Source organism: Perognathus longimembris, chromosome 18 (assembly GCF_023159225.1).
Source record: "Perognathus longimembris pacificus isolate PPM17 chromosome 18, ASM2315922v1, whole genome shotgun sequence".
In the NCBI taxonomy this organism is placed as follows: Eukaryota; Metazoa; Chordata; class Mammalia; order Rodentia; family Heteromyidae; genus Perognathus; species Perognathus longimembris.
In genome coordinates this window covers 52,431,172-52,437,223 of record NC_063178.1, presented here as the reverse complement: position 1 = coordinate 52,437,223, position 6,052 = coordinate 52,431,172, and the positions used below count along the sequence as shown (strand labels likewise).

The following is a 6,052-nucleotide window of genomic DNA, read 5'->3' as shown; positions in this document are numbered from 1 at the left end:
CATGGTATAAACTGAAGTCAATATTCAGGCACTTAGGGGTGAGAAAGGCAGGTAGGCAGGCAGGCAGGCATTTTTAATAATGTGTATATCATGTCCCCAAATCATTTATACATTGTGCTTCAGGGCATCCAGATTGGTTGAGAAAATATTGTCCATAATAACATAATAATACCTATGTTTGTTGTGAACTTTTTCAATTCTACATTTTCAAAATTCCATGAAAGTTTTGCTATTTGCCTGCACTTTAGACAACATCGAAGAAACTAAGGTCAATATTCAGACACTAGGGGTTAGGAAGGCAAGCAGGGAGGCAGGCAGACAGGCAAGCAGGCTGGGAGGCATTTCTAGTAATGTATACGCCTGGAACGATGGCAGATGACCCCCGCTCAGGTAAGGACGTCCGATCACTTGGGAAGGAGAGCAGGAGAGAGAGAGTATTGTCGGGAGTAAGAAATTATGGGATAAAGTATAGGCTGCATGCTATACGTGCAGGCCCCCAAAGGCATGCTTAATGCTCGGGCAGTGAAAGTTGCAAAGTAACTTAGAACGTTTCTTTTACTTTATTGAGGAAGCATGCCCCCAGTTCCTGGAGGAAGGAACCAATAACTTAGAAACTTGCTAGAAAATTGAAAAAAAAAAAAAAGGGGGGAACATTATGATGCAAGTGGCCCTGAGAAAACCCCAGTGGATGCTATTATTCTTTGGTATCTGGTCCAAGATTGCTTAGATCCTAGACAGGAACAGATTATATTCGTTCAGTCGAGAAACTGAACAGGGACCTGATGAGTGTTGCCCAGCCCTGGGAGCATATGCTGCTGCCCGGAAACAGCTGAGAAAATTAACAAGACCTGAACCCACTGGGCTAGATATTAAGGAAGACTCAGATGGCTCAGACACTGAGGAGAAATTATGCAATGAGCTTACTAAAGATAGATTGACCCATGTTGAGAATATGTTGAAATCAGTATAGCTCTATTGTCACAGCTTCATCCAGAACAACAAACTCCTTTAAAGGGAGTCCTGGCAGACTTACAGCTCTCCTAGGTGCAGGCTACTCGCAGGGGGGAGGAACCTGAGGCTAGGGAAATGCTAACACAACTGAGGTAACGTCTCCTGACTGAGCACTTTATTTCCATCCACCACGACAGATTTAAAACCCCAACCACTGTGAGTGACCATTAGCCTGGAGCTTACATTTTCCATAGAGCCAATGGGCTAGGTCAAGGAGATCAGCAATTGTGGGTGTTTGGAGACAACTGATCTCTAGTTCAGCCCCGCTGGTCACTCATTAAGTGGGGGACAGTCTAAATTGCTTCAGGAAAGCTGCTCAAGTTTGAGCCCAATCTTACATATTTGGAATATTTTGCAGGACTTACCTAACTTCTATGAGCACTCCGGCAGATGAAGTTGTCTCTGTCTCTTTTTCTGCCTCCCTCTAAACTCTGCCTGCCTGCCTGTGACATAGGATGGGTATCGATATTTGTTTAACATCTGCTTTAAAAGATTCAAAGAAAGGTTTTCTATTCTTGTTATTGATGTTAAGTTTGGAGACTCAGTTAAATTCTGCTTGTTTGGCTAAATCATAAGCTTTCTCTAGCATTGAGCACATGGTAGACAATAGGACTGGTTGGAGTGAAAGCCTGCCCATCCCCCAGGTGACAAGCATGCCAAATTCCTGGAGGCTGGGCAGGGACTTGGAGTCCTGCGGCCTTGCATTTCAAAGGTGCCTTACAATTCAAATGCTGAGAGATGAAGGTGTCTTACTGTGAGCTCACTATCTGTGTCCATGTCCTGTCTCCCATAAGCTCCCCTTGGGAGCTAAACTGGTTTCTCAAAATGTGGCTTTTCGGATGAACTGAAAATTTTGGTTTGCTGAAAAGGTTTTTTGGTTTGTTTACTATCTAACCACGTGTGTCTAGAATATAGGCAAAATAATATCATTTGCCACTGGAATTCCAGAAAAAACTTACATGGCCAATTAAAGAACAATTCTAAGCGTGCCCCCAAACGTGTGCACATTGTCTGTTTGTGTATGTATGTCTGTCTGTTGGTAAAACTTAAAAACAAAACAAAAAACAGGTTTCAAACCCAAACTGATCATGTTTGGGAGCAAACAAATGTGTCTAAGAAAAACTCCAAAAGGTTTTAATATACAGCACGTGATATAAGTACAATGATGTACAACCAGTGAGTTATTCTTTATGTCTATCTATGCTGAGTCAAGGGTACATCTAATCCTGACAATTCTTTGGTATAGACTAAGATTTTGCTTCTCCATTTTTTTTTCTTTTTTCGCTGGGCTCTCATAAACTCTTTAAGATAAAGGGACCAGAGTTATTTTGAAATAACTGCACAGATGTGACTATTAACCTAAATTTCCCTGACCCAAAATTAACATTTTGCTTTATAGGATACAGGTTTACATGTGTGCTAGCTGAGTGGACCGTGGCAGTCTGTGGCTACAGAAAGCTGCCTCCACAGTCAGCTCCCAAACTGGGAGTTGTTTGTGACTCAGAAACTGCCCTGGCTGCTACAGAGAGCAGACTTGGTTGGCCTTCAATCTGTGTGGATTTTGTGATTAGAAAGATTGTTAAAGGCACAAGCCTTCAAAAATCTGTTTAAAAATGCCCTTCACCAGTCTGTGTAGAAATTTACAGGCATCAAGCAGGAAATGTGACAGCCTATCCAGGGAACTCTAATACAGCCTTATCCAGATGCAAGCCATCTCTCCTGCTGGCCTGCTAATTGGGGATGGAAGACACAGCCAATTCAGATCCACTGAAGCTGAGACTTCTATTGTTATTCATTTGTTTTCTCTTTCACGTGCCAGTAAGGTAAGGTTAAATAATATGATTTGATTTAATAGCACATGGATCCCATTCAGTCTGCTGTTCTTTAAGTGTTACAGCAAAACTCTGGCAACTACTTGGTGGTCAATTCTTAGCAACTTACAGGTAAACTATACTCCTTTTGTTCTCCTGTTGCTTTATTTAGAAATAAAAAGGGCTTTTATGACTAAGACTCCTTGGACAGTTCAAAGCCAGCCCAGGCAGAGAAAAATAAGAATCCCCCTTGGTCATATTTTGGGTCCTTATTATTTTACTAGTCAGAATTTACAGGTTAAGACTTCTCATTTGCGTACTTTGCATGATTTTCAAAATTTTCTGGGAGATATTAATTGGCTTCGCCCTTATCTTAAATTATCCACAGCTGAATCAAAACCCGTATTTGATCTATTAAAGGGGGACCCTGACCCTACATCTCCCAGAGAAATGACAACTGAAGCAACTAAAGTCTTAAGCATAGTAAGTTCTGCCATTTCTTCCAGACATATAAATGATATTGATTACTCAGCCCCTTGGAAAGCTTATATTCTAACTACACCTCATTCTCCAACAGCGGTCCTCTGGCATAAGGGACCTATTTTATGGCTTTCCTTGCCTGCTGCCCCTTCAAAAGTGTTAACTCCCTAATATAAATTGGTAGCCACCTTAGTTCCATATGTGCCGTGTGGAATCTTGTAAGTATCTTGGACGAGATCCACAGGTTATTTATATCCCCTATACTTTACAACAGCAAGAATGGCTTTATATTCATTGTGATTCCTGGGCCAATGCTTGGGACAATCTTATGGGCATAATTTCACATCATTATCCCTCCAACAAATTACTTCACTTTGCCTCTTCTTACACCTTTATATTTCCTCAGATTGTATCTCTATCTCCTCTTTCTATGGCTGCCTTGGTGTTTACAGATGGATCCTCTAACGGAACGGAAGCTCTTACTATTGATGGTGAAACTAAATCTTGGACACTGGTCTTTCTTCTGCCCAGGAAGTTGAACTTCAAGCAGTTTTACAGGCCCTTACACTTTTACCTACTAAAGCCTTTAATTTATATTCGGACAGTCATTCGAGCCCTTCAGGTCATTGAAACTGTCCCTTATCTTGGTACAGCTAATTGCACTAGCCAAACTCTTTTTTCCAGATACAACTTCTTCGCTCTCACACCTGTCCATGTTTTTTTGGATTTGTATGTGCACATACTAAGCTTTCTGGACCATTAAGTGATGGCAATGCTATTACGGATGAGGCTATTCACATTTTTCTCATACAAATTGACATGGCAAAGCAATCACATGCTGCCCACCATCAAAACAGTCATGCCTTACGTCAGCAATTTCATATTACTTGTGAGGCAGCTCATCAAATTGTAAAAACTTTTCCCAACTGTGCTACCTTCCTACCTGTGCCCTCTAATGGCATTAACCCCCGAGGCTTAGTGGCCAACCATGTTTGGCGAATGGATGTTACCCACATCACCTCTTTTGGATGGCTCCGCTTTGTCCATGTTATAATACACACTTACTCTAATTTTACTATGGCTACTCCTCTTAGCAGGGAAGCTGGCAAACATTGTATCTCCCATGCCTTACACTGCTTTGCTACTATGGGACTTCCTAAACAAATTTAAACTGATTATGGTCTGGGATATGTTGGACGAGCTTTTCAAACTTTTTGCAAATCTTACCAAATTGTTCACTCTACAGGAATTCCCTATAATCCTCATGGTCAAGGAATTGTCGAACGGGCCAACAGTTTGTTAAAACACCAAATTTCTAAATTTAAAGGGGGGGGGAACTATACCCCTTCTCTCCTGTTAATATACTTTCTCATGCTTTATTCGTACTAAATTTTTTAAATTTGGACTGCAATGGCCACACCGAATCACAGTGGTTCAGGGAAAAGAGAGAGCAAAGAGCTTTTGCCCAAATTAAGTGGAAAGATCCTTTAACAAGTGCTTGGCATGGGCCCGATCTGGTACTGACATGGGGTAGAGGACATGTCTGTGTTTTTTTCACAGGATGAAAATGATGCCCGCTGGCTACCTGAGCATTGTGTTCGGATTGTGGAAACTCATTAGAACGGTACAAGCGCTGACCCACTGGGCTTACATGCCAGATCCACCGATTGTGCACCCTGCGACCTGGGAGGGAGCTGAGGTGTTCATCCATGTCAACAGATCAGCGTATGGTACAGCTCCAGACCCTTTTGACCAACATGTTAAGATGGGAGATTTTGCAGCTTCTGTCATTGGAACCCCTTTATGCTTTACAACTGACTCCAACAGTTATATTCCAGGCTGTACTGTAATGCAATCCATAAATCATAGAATTTGGATTCCTGATAATAGTCAAGTATATAAGAATGACTTCATTGCCTACTGGGTTTCCTGTACATGCGAATTCTACCTTGTCCTTCATGATACCTCGCTGCATCAACTATTCTCAAAATGTAGAATCCACAGGAGAACTGCACCCCATAAAGTGTAGACATGATCACCCTTTTATAACCGATATTTCAGGAACTAATTCTCAGCTGATAGACTGGTCCGGAGCGAATCTCACCAACAAGTACAACCCAGGTCTGTGGTGAATGAACGGACACCCTCAACGTCATGTCTGGATGTTAGTGGCTTCCCTGAATAATATCTCCTGGCCCACTTCTACTTCTTTAAAAACTATTATGAGTTGTGTAACAACCCCTTATGCTATTATGTATGGACCTTTTAATATTTCTATAGGAGCCATGTATTTCAATGTTACTTGCACTAACTGTTCTTTTTCAAATTGCTTGTATAGTGGTCTTACTGATGCTGTAATTGTTATTAAGCAGCCTCCATTTGTCGTGCTTCCTGTGAACATATGTGAAGAGGTTATGCACCCTAGACGGTTTGTAGGGCTACTAATAGCAGGCATTGTAGCCTTTATTTCCTTAGCTGCCTCTGCTGCAGCGGCCACTGTGGGTCTAACACAAAATGTGCAGACAGCTCACCATGTTAATCAGCTTGCTCATAATACCACGCAAGCCCTGCACTTTCAAGGCAGGATTGATGATAAAGTAGAACAAATATTAGAAGCATTGTATGAATCTGTGTTGTCACTGGGAGAACAAATTCGTGCCTTACAAACTTTGCAACAGGTGTGCTGTCATGCTTGGTTTGACTTTATTTGTGTGACCCTCCTTAAGTATAATAGGTCGAGCTATTCTTGG

General features: G+C 41.7%; 1 pseudogene; it reads left to right on the top strand.

Moving 5' to 3' along the window:
- The first annotated feature begins 368 nt into the window (after positions 1–368).
- LOC125367081 overlaps positions 369–6,052 on the top strand; it is a 30,818-nt pseudogene continuing 25,134 nt past the window's right edge.